The following is a 14,921-nucleotide window of genomic DNA, read 5'->3' on the forward strand; positions in this document are numbered from 1 at the left end:
TTCATCCAATGTAAGAACAATGTCAGCCATTATTCCCTCAGACCACTTACTATGGTGCATAATAATTAGCCGCTGTTTAAGAGACTACCAGGAATTGCATGTGAGTGATCAGTCATAGAGTCTGAATTGATAACTGTAAACACCAAGTTGGTTTCTGCTGAGCTAAATGGTAGGAGAACACAGCTCTCCTTCTGTTCAGACTACCTCCTTTCTTCATTTATGTCAATGGTTGTCTCCAAAGTCCAAAACAATCACATTTTATTTCAGAAGTTGGGAAGACATTAGATTATTTGTCAGAAGGAAACCGAAAGAGGGAATCAAGAGAGTCCAGTCTCTCTCTCTGATGCTTGGAAATGATGTAAAGCCACATTAACATTAACTGAAGACGAGATAGAATGCACACTTCAAGTTAGGAAAGGCATGAACAGGTCTAAAAATATGTTAGCTTAGCTAATGACCCAAACCAAGGAAGCCATTAAAAAAAAGCTTCCTTTACAATGGGAAAGCTACCCAAATAAGGTGAACAGAAAGGACCATTAAGAACATAAGAACAAGCCAGCTGGATCAGACCAGAGTCCATCTAGTCCAGCTCTCTGCTACTCGCAGTGGCCCACCAGGTGCCTTTGGGATCTCACATGCAGGATGTGAAAGCAATGGCCTTCTGCGGCTGTTGTGTTTTGGCAAAACAAATATAAGTTGATAACAAAGTGAACACACACACACACACATAATTTTTTTTGAGGGCTGCATTACTAAAAGTATCAAGACAAATAAGCATTTGTTCAAATGCATTAGAACTTGAAAACCAGCCATGGAAGCAGTTGAGTTGCTGGATGACAAAGGAGTTAAATAATTGCTTAAGAAGAGTGGGGTGATGGCAACGAAACTGAACAAATCCTTTGTATCTGCTTTTATCATGGAAAATGGGGAGCATATACTAGGGCTGGAGCGAGGGGGAACTGTGCCTGGGGCATGCATGCATTGCACCCACCTGTCCCCTTGGAGCTACGCCACTATCATATACCCACTCTTCTTTGCAGAACTGAGAACCAAACAAGACAAGATGCCATTTCCAGGAAACTGTGGTGAGACATCGCTGTCCAGGTGGGATGGAGGGCAAGGACAATCTCCACACAGGCCACATAGTCCCAGAGGCCAAAGCTGTTAGAGGCTGGGCTGGCAAGGAGCATCTCAGTCATATTGGCTAGCTAGGGGCGGGACCATGGCAGGCATGGCCATATAAAGTCAATGTGGTCAGGCTTCACCTCTTTTTGGCTCTGTTACAGGAGCATCATCCTACTCACCCTCCCTTTAAGGACTGTTGTTATGTTCTGTTTTAATGGTTTGCATGTAATTTGCCATCATCTGTCACAGCTTGGCAGATTGCACATGGGGACTGATCCTTTTGGGGGGAAGTGGAGCCTGTTGCCTGCCTGTCCGTCACTGGGAGCCCCACTAAGGGGACTGGGGGGTGGGGTAAGTGTTGTGGCCATGCCCAGGCAGGGATGCCAGGCAACAAGGGGAGTTCCATGCAGCAGCCAACAACCAATTGGCTCCCATTGACTTGTTGGTCAGGCTTTCCCCCAGCATCCAGGCTGGAAGAAAGGTGTAGCGTGCTGCCTGATGACAGGATCCATCCCCTATTCTGTGGCCATTGCTTCTTATGTCTTTTATCAATTATCAAGTTGTGGCCAGCCATTTCAATACCTAATAAAGTGTAATTTGTCTTTGTTCCTGTGATCCTCCCCTCCCTTTCCCCACCTCAGACCAGCAATGAACCAACATTTTAAACAACAAGTTCCCACAGGGAGTTCCTATAAATTGTGACACAGAGGAGAAGTGACTCTCATGAGGATTTCCACTGTACCAGGAAGGACAGACTCTGGGGAAGGAGGGAATCCTGCCTTCCCTCCATGCCAGGGGTCTGCAACCTGCGGCTCTCCAGATGTTCATGGACTACAATTCCTATCAGCCCCCGGCAGCATGGCCAATTGTCCATGAACATCTGGAGAGCCACAGGTTGCAGACCCCTGCCCCATGCCATTCTTCTCACCTGAAATGGCGATGGGGGAGCTTGCAGGTGAATATCACCTCCCTGTTGCCATTCTGTGTCAGAAAAACATTAGGGGGTAGAGACTGGAACACCTCCCTCCCCCCTCCCCCTCCCCCCACTGTGGTGGTCCCAACAAGAATTGGTCTCCCATGATGCAGTTTAAAGGAGTGGCAAATCATTCTTTAAAATCATTACATATCACCAGGGCAAACCTCAGGCACCCACCTCATCTGGTTGGACCCTGAGTTAAACAGAGAGCACAACTAGAAGTTGTAACACCCCTGCATTTGAGAGCAGAGCACAGGCCACTGAAAAATGCTGCACAAGCCCAGTCCTGATCAGGCCCATCAGCAGCAGCCCCCACCACCCTCCCTCCAAACAACAAACCTGGCCCACCCCCAAGTCTCCCCATTCCATCCTCTTACCAGCAGCAGCAAGCCAATAGGTGAGTTGAGAGGGGCGGTAGCAGTGACAGCAGAAATGGACCGGGGCGGGGGGGGGGCGTGGGAAGGTGGGAAGGTGGGAAGGCAGTATGGCAGCTTGCCTCCCCCCCCTCGAGCTCATTTCATTAAACAACGGAATACACTTTGTGACTAGTAAGAAAATAATTTGAGAACCAGATTTTTGTGATTGCACTGAAAATATAGGTGAAGAATAGGCACACCTCTGATGAGTTTTATTTGTCGCATATTTCTTTAAATGGACATGGAATGGTATAGTATAGCTCAGTCTAATCAGATCTCGGAAGCTAAGCTCGGTCAGTACTTGGATGACTGACCAAGGAAGACTTTGCAGAGGAAAGCAGTGGCAAACCACCTTGGCTTAAATCACCTACCTTGAAAACTCTATGAGGTCGCCATAAATTGGCTGTGGCTAGATGGCACTTTACACACTTGTGTGCACACACACTTCTTTAAATATTCCCTCCACAAGTATGAAAGGGCATTTAGTCATAGTGGCTCAAAGAAACAGGTTTAACTGCAAGCTGCTGTACACTCATCCAAAGGGAATTTTTACCGTTAATTGAATAACAAAGCCATCTTGCTTGACTTGTCCATAAAACATGAGTAATTTCTCTGTCCAGTCAGCAACTGATTCAGTTATGCTTTTATGTACTGCCATTCAAAGTATGCATCTCTGACAATTGTCTTTTGTGCCCAACCAATTGTTCCTTTATGATAAGTTTCAATGCCGACTGTGACAAACTTTTTTTTTTTAGCTGAGGGGAAGCACACCATCTCCTAAGATTTTTGGGATCTCAATTTGTTTCAAACTATAAACCTTCCCCACAGTTTTCGGGGATTCTCCTGGCAGGCTTTGGGTTTGCAGCTATGAGGTAAGCTTTGTGGAGCACAAGATTATTGAGATCACTTGAGGTTGGATTAATATATAAACAACTAAGAAGATTTTTTTTAAACAGGGTGGTTTTAAAGGAACAAACCGGCAGCACAGGTATCCAGGTAGACAAAGTAGAAACCTGGCTGAAGCACAAAAATTTAAACTGGTTATGACTTTAGAGAATGGTTAGACTTTTTCTACAATGCTTTCAGGTCCAATCAGACTTTTATTGACTAGCTACTAGGTTGGATCCTCTCTCACACATAAGATTCCACCCACACCAGCTTGCCCATTCCCTAGAGTCAGACTAAATGGTGCAAAGTCTGCTGATCACCAGAGACAGGGCTAACAATCGAGCTTTCTCTTCTCTCCCAGAGACTGAGCTAAACCACTCTGCCACATTACCAGGAAGAGTGGCTACTCTTCACTGTGGCTGCTCTTTTTTTCTGAGCGAGACCTGAGTTGTCACAGCTTTCCCCACTACGCTGAACTCAACTCCCTCTTCTCATGTATTCACTCCAGTATTTCATCCCTCTTCGGTAAGGTGACTGGATGCTGGAGCAGCACTCCTATGGGCTCATCTGAGTGGCTGAGTTTCCCCTCAGGGGCAGGACAGCCCCCTGGTCTGTCATACTAATTTTCTCCTCCCTCTTATTTCTCCTGCACAAGCAATACACTGGCATAGCTTTGCCATTTGTCAGGCAGCAGCCTGCTCACACATTTGTTCATCAATCTAATTTTAACCTTTTCTCCCACGAGCACATGTAAATCAACCAGGCAGCCCATCATTCATGTGGTAGTCTTCTTTCGATATCATATCCATTTTGGAAACTTAATGTGCTTGATAAACATATGCCTTTCAGCTGGTGGAAAGAAATTTAAATTGAATCTAGGCAGCTTAATACCAGAATGTTGAAAATCTGTTTTATTGCTACACCAAGGATAAATGAATGCATGGATGCAGCTAATGAGTTTCAGCACTTTTCAAAATGAAAGGCCTGCCCACCCTGAAAGGTAAGGACTTTTTAGAAATGCATGGCCTAACAATCTCACAGCACAAATGCTCGATCCGTGTTCTTCTCTCACTGAGTGTTTTAAGTGGGGGTCATTGGAGAGGAATTCATCAATGTATTTATAAATAATTCCACTTGGGTTTATTTTAGTCCAGAGTACATTCCTGGCATTACTGAAGCAAAAGGAAGTTGGGCCCATGTATTTCAGTGGTGCCGAATTTTCCACAATTAAGTTTTTGTTCATGTGGGCTTTGAAAGCTGATTTCTCAAGAAAAGTATGTTCTGATTTGTGTAGAATTGTATTGGCTTCTATGAATGGTATATTTCACATGCTTTTTGTATTAAATACATGCAGGTGAAATCAAAGGGCTTTGATAGCTTTGTTGCTCTTCCAGCAGAAGAGCAGCCAGTGAAGTCTTTAATTTCAGTGATCAGATTTGATTTATCTCTTTGTGTAATCTTAGAGCTTTGTTTTGATGAATGAAATATTGAAGGACATTGGGGCACAATCCAGAAAATAGCTAAATCCATTTGCAATCGAGTCAGAATGATGCACATAACTGAACACTTTCTTTCCATTTATTATTTAAGAGCTCTGATCTTTCTCTGGATAACACACTTATTGAACAAATATACTTGGATTACATGAAACGCTGGGAGCAAGATCAATAATTTATTATTTGAAAGTTGCCTTAAAATAATCATAAATTCAATCTCATTCAATATTTTCACGTTTGCAAACTTGTGCATCTTTGAAGTGTTGTGCAATTGCTGGTTTATATCTTATGAAAATGTTCAATTCAGAGCCAATACATCAAAGGATCAAAATAATGGACATTACAAATCTTACTAAGCTTTTCAGCTTATGCTTATAATAGTAAAGAGTTCATGATGTACTATGTATATAAAAATATGTTCTATATTTAACCTTTGTTCTCAGGGCTACAGACACTTGTGTAGAACGGAGTCTTTATCAATCACCTTTGCTATTGATCTTTTCTTACCATTCTTTTGACTCAAAGGTCTTGAACAAATTGAAATTCAACCATAGGCAATCATAGTAGATAAACATTTAGCAACAGCTAGTGTAGTTTTTTGATCCTCGTCTATAGGGAAAAACTGGACAATTTTTTGAGATGATAAATTTATATACATTTTTAAGTAAGACAAATACCTTTCAAAACACTTCAATGAAATATGTTCTAAGGATTCAAGCTGACCAGATCCACATTTACAAGTAGGCAGCCCAATTCAGAGCCCTTTGTGGCCAGGAACTGCATTGCTGAAATGCCACCCTGCCGCTTCAAGAAGGCTTTTTGGCAGTGTAGGGAGAGTGAAAAAAAAAGTCACATCCCACCACCAGAAAGTCCTCCATACCACGTAATGGACTTATGGGTGTTATACATCCAAGGGTCGGAGCTGCAGCGCAACTTCTGCAAACCTAGGGTGGAAGCCTGGAAATGCTGACATGATGCCACGTGCCACATCTAGGTATCCCAAGCGGCTGCAGTGGCCGCCCACCAGTGTGATTGCCCCTCCTCAGGGGTAAGTGCCCTGGGAGAGCAAAGCCAGCAGTGATGGCCTGGGCCACCTCCCCAAACGGATTCAGCCCCCTCCTACCTGGACTGGGCTGTTTATTTCAATATGCTGTGCCTGCAAATCAACCTTCTAGTATGGCTGAGATAAAAGAATTTAACTAAGCAAGCATAAATGGTCTTCTTTAATGAGGGATCATTAGGCCTTTTAAATAGCTTGGAATAGTGCAAGAGAATGGAACTCCAAAGAACATTGGTGAGCATGCACATCATGCTCTCAGTGTGGTTCTTGTTCTATTCAAATTCAATACTGAGGGCTTAATGTGTTTTATAATGTCCATATCTTAATCATCCATAAATTTTCTGCCCCCATGTGACCACAATGGCATGCCCGGGGTGCAGCCCCCCCTCCCCGACCCGTAGCAGCTTCACGACTGAGCAGAGATTAGACTGCAGTACTGCAGCATACCACTCTCCACCATGGGGGGCTATAAATGTAAGAAATCAAATTTGGTATGTGAACTCTTGATCTGAGAAATCAAGTATGGTCAATATGGTATGGTCAGCATGTTGGGGTAAGAACTTGGAAGTGCAAATTCCTACTCTCCTATAAAGCTTGCTAAGTGACCCTGGGCCAGACACTCATTCTCTGCTTTACTTAACTCAAAGGTCGCTGTGATGATATTTTATGATGATGTGATGATTTTTATTTTCAGCAACATTTGCCAAATTCCGCTCCTAGTAACAGGTGAAATTAGTACCCATGTCTTGTTTTCTGAATGCCCAAAGGGATATGAATATTTTGGCTGTATATTTTCTTTCCTCCTGTGTCAAACGGATGCAAATTCTCTGATGTTTATTTCTAAGTAAAAGTGGACAAATTAATTTTTTCATGCAGTTTAAACTTCACTATTTGGTTAGGAATTATTTATTGCAGCAGGCTTTGTATCAACTTATCCTCACGGTTCTAAAGCAATTTGTCCCAACCTAATTTTAAATAATATGCAAATCTCACCCAAAGTTTAGAAGAAAACAAAATATTCCAGACTCAATGGTTTTATTGATTGACTGGTTCTGTTGTATATCTTGAGTTGCATTTCTTAAATCTTAAAATATTTGATCTTGGGTGAAAACTCAATAATGAGAAATATTAGAACAGGTTGTATACCCTTCTTAATATATTAACGGAGATGCTGGTATTTCACTGACATTTTCTTTCCCCTGAGTGCACTTCATTTTCTCAACTTGTATCTGCTCACCATTGAGAGGTAGTATGAAATGGCCGAATCTCTTCATATTTAAGAAGATACAAACTGCCCAAAGAGAGGAGGGTCCATATCTCAACCTAATTTAGCCATGCTTATCCAATATGGTTCTGGAAGCTCATAAGAACTGCATGTATTTTGTATCAACTTCCTGGGAAGCAAGCCCCACTGAATTTGCTGAAAGTACTTTCAAATAATAATATTTAGAAATGTATTTCCTTGGGAGATGATTTACCCAACCCACTAATATACTGGTGGGATTCACTAAGCATGCAGACAGATCACGTCTGCGACAGGGTTTTTTTTCTCCTATGTGCGATACATATTCCTGCTCTTGTATTAATTGGTCTCAGGACAGAGCTTTGAGAAATGAGGGAATCCAGGGAATCCTGTACTTTGTAATCTAATACTCAAAATAGAGAAGAGAGTGGATGTGGACAAAAAGTTACTGCAAAAAAAAGGGGGGGGGTGTTCCAGACTATTTAGATTGGAGGTACAGGTCCATTCTATCATCATTTACTACTTCAGTTGTTCAAATTGTATTCTCTGGTAGTTATAGAATGGGAAATATAGAAAAACTAAACTACTAGAGAAGAATAAACAAGGTGATTACTAATTAGCTGTCTGGTTGGCTAATGCAAAATATAAGAATTTATACACATTTCAATAATGTAAGTCCCATTTCTCCTTTCTGTGACTTCCAAATGAACACCTAACTCAAAAGTTTATGGACTGTAGAATCATTAGATAATCATGGACTGGCCAGTAACTTTATAAATATTGGTGTTTCCACAAAGGGACAGGCTTGTGTGGTTTCCTCACTGCTGCTGCAGCTGCCAATATAGTACAGCAGCAATGGGGGTTCCAGCTGCCAGGTTTACCTGAATTTCCCTGTTCAGTCCCAACAGTAGCCATTTCCTCATTACCCTCAGAAAGATGTGTTTGTTCATTTGTTTTTTTAAAAAAAAAACACAATTAACATATTGTTGCATCAGTACAACACTTACAGTGCATTCCTAAGGAGAGCTACTCTGTGCATTTCAATGGATTTAGAACGGAGTAATTCTGCATTCCCTGTTAGTTTATCTGGTTCTCTGTAGTTTCAGCTTTCATTTTGTAAGTAAGACTCTAGCCCAGGGGTCCCCAAGCTTGCTGAGCCCATGGGTGCTTTTGGAATTTTGTCCCAGGGTAGTGGGCACAACCACAAAATGGCTGCCACAAGAGGTGGAGCCAGCCATAAAAATATCATGTTTGTCGTCCTTGGATTATTGTAATGTTTTTGTTGCTTTATCACATCATAATCTTAAGGATCTTGGGTCTGTCTTCCATTCTGCTATTTTCTTCCATTCTTCCATTTTCTTCCATTTTCTTCCATTTTCTTTTTCTTGAATGTCATTATAATATCTCCCTGATTTTTAATGCAGTTGATTGATTACATTTCTTCATTCCTATACAGTTTGAGGTAATGACTTAACCAAGCTACATGTGATGATACAATGTGGGGTAGGGAAATGGCCCTGCCATTAAGCCCTGTCCCCAAGTTATGTACACCCGAGGCAAGACTTAGAGTACATTGAAATATCCTTGGGTGTTATTGTAGCAGTTGGTCGCTGCTATGCTTAGCATGCAGAAGGTTCCAGGTTTAATCCTTGATGTGATGAAAATATCAATATGACCTCAATCTCAGCCTGTTGTTCCCCTGGACTGTTCAATAATAAAACTCTGTGTTCAGATGAGTTATTTACTATGAAACAGCCTCAGGAATAACCATTTAGACTTCTGTTGCCAGAACGAAAGCAGAAACGGAAAAGCACTCTCCATTATTACCCCTGTCACGTCCCATGTCACTCAAAACCACCTCTGAATACCTGGTCCCTCACCAGTCCCACCTTCCCCAGGGTCAAAACAACCTATATATTCAGTGGTGGGATCCAAAAATTTTAGTAACAGGTTCCCATGGTGGTGAGATTCAAACAGTGGCGTAGCGCCAATGGGGCTGGGGCCCCGGGGGGGCATTCGAGCGTGGGCTGGGCATTCCGGGAGGTGCCGGAGACATTCCTGGGCGGGGGGCTGTGGCAGAGACACAGCCGCCATGCGCCAATCACTTAGGCTGAAGCTCGAATGCATGCAGGTGCAGGCTGCCACGCACGCCGGTGCACCTCCTGCCAGACTGCTTCAAGTTCTGCGCGCTACTGCTGCGGAGCGGAGGAGGGGCGTAACTAAGGCAAAAATCACGTGGCAAAATCACCAATTAGTAACCCCCTCTTGGCTCACACAAATAATTAGTAGCCTACTCTCGGGAACCTGTGAGAACCTGCTGGATCCCACCTCTGTATATATTCCACACCACTGACAAAACTACAACAGCAGATATCTAATGAGCTGATAAAGCATAGCTTGGGAAGCAAAATCACAAAGGATGAGAAAGTACAACCAGGCACAGTACTTAAGTGGGAGGGAGGAATGAGGAGAGAAAGGCTCTCATGTCCCGGGTGGGAGATATGGCATGGCAGGATCAACCTGGAAAATGGATGCCAGTCAGAATATAGACAATACTGACCTTGATAGACCATTGGCCTGACTTAGGATAAAGTAAGACCAATTCAGAGGGTGCTGGGGGCCAGGGATGGCACCACTGCAATGCAGCCTCCAGAGGGCTTCCAAGCAGTGCAGCGAGGCAGTAAGGATCTGGAAAACCCCGGCCACTTTAAAATGCCCTTTGGCCCAAAATGGACCTACGCCACCCTTTCAGGTGGCATAAGTTCAAGAGCTATACTGGGGGCTGAAAGTGTAGTGGAAGCCAACAAAGTCAGTTCCACCCCAGGGAATTCACCTAACCCACCCCCAGCTGCACTGCTGTCTAACTTGTGGAGCTCTGCATGGGCCAGGGTCTTCTGGGTCAGGAGTGGCATCCACCCATCTCCCAGTTTGCCCTCCCTGCTGGCAAAAGTGCTACTTAGGTGGGCAGGGTGGGCAAATGCACCAGTGCAACCCCATGGTGGCTTCAAGAGCCGATTCAGCCCCTCCTCCGGATTGGGCTCTAATAAATTTATGTGATAATCTGTTGTGAAGAAGTGCTATAATGCAGCAATATTATAATATCAATCTGGATTACTCCAACTTCTTACTCCAACTTCACCAAGTCTTGAACTAAAATGTCCAAAAAATAATCTGGCATAAATTAAACAGCCACCCTGGTGCTAAATATTTTTTGAACATTACATACCTCCCTACAGCTGCTGTGAAGAAAAAATCCAATAGACATAAGGATGTGAGGTTGAATATTAATAGGCCAGAGAATATATTTTGTTTTGGTTTTGTGAGAGCACATCTGTGAAAACAGAAGGAAAGGAATCCTCTGCCAGTAAATATGACAGAGTAGCCTTGGGGTAGTTGGGAAAGAAACATCTGCATAGCTTGCCCATGTGTAAAATACATTGTTTAAAGCCTCGTAACTTTTAGAAAATTTACCAGATGTTTAAGCACTTATTTTTTTGCACTGTATTTCACTTGTTATGCACTAAACCCCCCCCCCCAAAAAAAAGGAAAGAGGATCTGTCCTACAGTTGAGGCTTAGAGTTCCAAATTTGTAAAACTGAAACAGGTGGAAGTTTTACTATTACAAAAATGGTACAGTTTATTCCTTTAGCATATAGCAGAGGGCACTGTTTAATATTTATTTTGGTATGTTTCCACCCTGCCCTTTCCACACTAATCCAAGGACCCAGGTATATTTGCTTAGTTGTCCTATAGCTCCTCTCACAGTATCTTGTGCTGTCCTCTTGCACAGATGCACAGGTGTATACCGTGTTTCCCCGAATATAAGACAGTGTCATATTAATTTTTGCTCCCAAAGATGTGCTATGTCTTATTTTCAGGAGATGTCTTGTTTTTCCTGTGTTCTGTTCGTCGGGCATGCTTCCAAACAAAAACTTTGCTATGTCTTACTTTTGGGGGATGCCTTATATTTCGCACTTCAGCAAAACCTCTACTATGTCTTATTTTTCGGGGATGTCTTATATTAGGGGAAACAGGGTAGCGGGAGGGGACGGAGGGGTCATTCTCCCCAGGGACTGTTTTGCTGGGTCACATGGGGGACAGCTGGACAGAGATATATGTGTGAGAGTTTGCATGAAGGGAGAAGCTGGAAAGCAGCTGGAGAGTAGCCCTGGTGTTCCACAGGCAAATGGGAGTCAGAGAAAGTGGGCAGGCAGCAATCAGTTGAAAAAGTAGGTGGGTGGGTCAGTCGCGCAGCCCGCAAGGCCTCCCTCCCTACTCTCCCAGCTGGCCTCTGGCCTCCATGACCTGATTGATGATGATCTGTGCTGCAGTGCCAGCCTGGAGGAGAGGAGGAGCCGCAGTCACCGAGGGGGAAAGCAAGATGGACAGAGCAGCACCAGAGAGGGGGCTGTGAAAGATAGACCCATGCTGGGCCATGCTTACTCATGAGGCAGCTCTCATCTGCCAGGTTGCTGTGGCTCCTGGAGCTTGGGGCAGTGTGCCTTGCTTGCTTGCTGGGGAGTAAGTGCCAAACCCCACCGATCTGCCAAGATGTGGCCCTCCCATTTCCAACATGAGTTTGTGTGTGGGACAGAGATATATGTGTGAGAGTTTGCATGAAGGGAGAAGGTACAGCAGAGTGTGCATGTATTTGTGAAAGGGGGAAATATGCAAAAATGTGTCTGTTCGACAGGCCATTCATGTCAGGGAGTGAGGGTATGAGAGATCGCTGAGAATATGAGTGTGTCTGGCAGAGGGCATGTTTGTGTGAGATGGAAAAATAAAGAGAAAATGTAAGAGAAAATTTATGTGAGACGGAGCGTGAGGGAGGAATGCTGGTGCAGAGGGTGTGTTGAGTGTTGGTGAAGAGGGTGTGTTTTCTTTGCTGGAAGCAAAGCAGTGGGTACATATCTCAGAAAGCAGCGCTTGCAAACCCTTTGTCTCCTGACCCAGTCCTTTTTCACTTCCACAAGCAAAATATTCGCCTGGTCTCAGTTTTTGCAAACATTTCTGCCATCAGGCCTCAGCTATGTTCCAAATGACTAATTCTGGCAATGCAAAGTTTCTGATTCCTGTTCCCCACCCCCACCCCCACCCCTCTCTCTCTCACACACACACACACACACACACTCTTATGAAATGAATGGCTTGCATTATACCCTTCACTTCCCAAAAAGCCAAAGGAGGAGTGATCTGGAAGTCCCAAAGTTCAAGAAAATGAGTACATAAGGATTGCAGCCTTGGAATTCTATCCAGCCACGGATTGGATTTTCTCCCAGGTTAAAAGCGCACAGTTTAGGATTAGAGTCTGACACTGTCGCCCTGCCATCTGCCTCTGCCGGCCACTGCCAGCAACCTGTCCACCCACCACTTCCTACCTGCAAAATGGGAACCACAGCAATGCAGGAACAGGTATTTATGGTAACCGTGTTGTTTGTCTTAAAAAAAAAGTTTTACTAATAGACTGTAAACCTTCTGGAGGCACCAGCAGGTTCAGTGATAGAGTTGGGGAGTTCAGTTCCTCTCTAAAGTGCTGATTTCAGAACTCTAAAAGGAGGCATTTGGGGGAAGGGGGCGCAATTTCTGTTCTTGCCCCATGCTCCATTTTCTATAGATATGCCTCTGCACAGATGTGTGGTTACGGCAGCAACAGAGAACATTAAATATGTGTAGCTATTTCATAATCTAATAATTGCAGAAATTAAAAGGTGATAAATTTAAATATGAGGGATTGCTTCTTTTTGGCTAAGATCAAGTGTAGTAATATGAGGGAAAGGATTTGATAAAGTTAAAGCTGTCATTTAATGTTGATAAAGTGACTGCTTATTCTGTTATAGCTGAATCAGCAATACAGTGCCAACACAAGACTAAAAACATAATAAAGAACCAGATAAAAGGAACTTGGATATCAAAGAATAGGACAGAATTGGCCTGGCTGTAACCACTGTGCTGTAGTAAACAGAGTGACAAGCTAGGGTATGAGAAATCCAGATTCCAATCCCCCCTCTTTCATAACAGTTCTCTGGTCATTCTCTCTTACAACCTACCTACCTTTAGGATAATTGTTGTGACAATAAAATGGAGGAAGAGTCTCCATGTGAGTGGAAAAGCGAAGTAGCCTCGAAAGAGAGTTTCAAAATCTGGATGCCACCTCAGAAAAGGTGCTTTTTGGTTGCTGCCATTTCATCTCCACATAGAAGGGCCTCATAGGATGATGGGCAAGTTCATGGATTTCCAGACTCTTGGATTTTCATTCTCTCAGCCATTAATCTTCATGATATTAACTTTTTCCAACAGTGTAACCAGAACAATATGAGGAACAATATGAATCCATGTAGATCAGAAAACAGTAAAAAATCACCACCTATATTTCATTATACTTTATGTAATTTACAGAAGAGGATTCATAATCAGGCACTGTAAAAAAATTAATCTCCATCACTACATTTCTTGTCCAAAAGGCAACTCAGATATATGCCAACAAGTATTGAAAATATTCTCCGTTTATATGTTTTTATGAAAAAATTTTAAAGGATGGCATTTTAAAGGATGGCATTAATAATATTTGCCATCATTGAGATTTATCATGACAAGTGCTGCAGAGAACCCCTTGCCAATGCCTCTGATATTTATTTATTTGTATGTATGTATGTGAAATGTAAGTACAGTCTGTGTAGTTATGTAAATATTTCCATCCCTCTATTCTCCTTTATGGAAACTCTAAGTGTCTTACACAGTACAATTTAAATAAAAAGAAAGACAACAGGATAATATTGGGTTGACCCTGGACCTACCTTCAGGGCTGTGGTTTGCAAGCTAAGAGCAAAGATCCAACAATCTTCTGACTTCTGGCTCAAACCAAAGGTTCATGCCTCTTACCTCACCAGGCTAAATATCTGTAATATCTGTAACAGACATGGAACAGAAGCTTAGACTTCATCTAGAGACAAAGTCCCCTTTATTGGCTACAGTCACTTCTAGAATATTCCATATAGACTGCTGAATCAGATAGGAAGCTAATGCCTTCAGTGATACAAAATTACCTTTTAATGACTACTGCTGTGTAGAAAAGCCTCCACCTCTTCATCATTTCATTTGAAGTAGCCACATGGATCTTAAGGATCATGGAGTCTAAAATTAGCCAGCATTTATGGCCCAAACAAAAACATTTACCAGCAGCATAAAACTATAAAAGCTTAAATGTTTATAAAATCAACATATTTCTTTATTTGTTATTTCTTTTACCTCTGCAAAGGTGGGCTCAGGAGAGCTAAAAACACATGATATGCATAAATATATAAAATATAAATATCCAATTAAAACTGGAAAAGCCTATAGGTTGATACTGGTTTCAAACATGCTCTTATTACCCTATCACCTAAAAGAGAACAAATATCCCCACATGGTGGCAGGCCAGAATTACAATAGGTAGCTACCAGCTAGCAGAAAGCTCACTTCTTCAATGGAAAAGACAGAAAACCAAAGGAGGGGGGAGAGGAACAAAAAGGAAAGGAAAGGAAAGAGGAAAGGGAACCAACTAATACCCTGTTTCCCCAAATATAAGGCATCCCCTGAAAATAAGACGTAGTAGGGGTTTTGCTGAAGTGCGAAATATAAGGCATCCCCCGAAAGTAAGACGTAGCAAAGTTTTTGTTTGGAAGCATGCCCGACAAACAGAACACAGAAAAATAAGACATCCCCTGAAAATAAGACATAG

The 14,921-nt window shown here is 42.7% G+C and overlaps 1 protein-coding gene across 1 annotated transcript in view; it reads left to right on the forward strand.

Moving 5' to 3' along the window:
* Positions 1–4,140: 4,140 nt before the first annotated feature.
* ITGB6 (integrin subunit beta 6) overlaps positions 4,141–14,921 on the forward strand; it is a 94,337-nt gene continuing 83,556 nt past the window's right edge. The window contains exon 1 of the mRNA XM_048486340.1: positions 4,141–4,405. The gene's annotated coding sequence lies outside the window, so the exon portion shown is untranslated. The remainder of the gene's footprint in view (positions 4,406–14,921) is intronic.

This window comes from Sphaerodactylus townsendi, linkage group LG02, assembly GCF_021028975.2.
Source record: "Sphaerodactylus townsendi isolate TG3544 linkage group LG02, MPM_Stown_v2.3, whole genome shotgun sequence".
NCBI classification, from domain to species: Eukaryota; Metazoa; Chordata; class Lepidosauria; order Squamata; family Sphaerodactylidae; genus Sphaerodactylus; species Sphaerodactylus townsendi.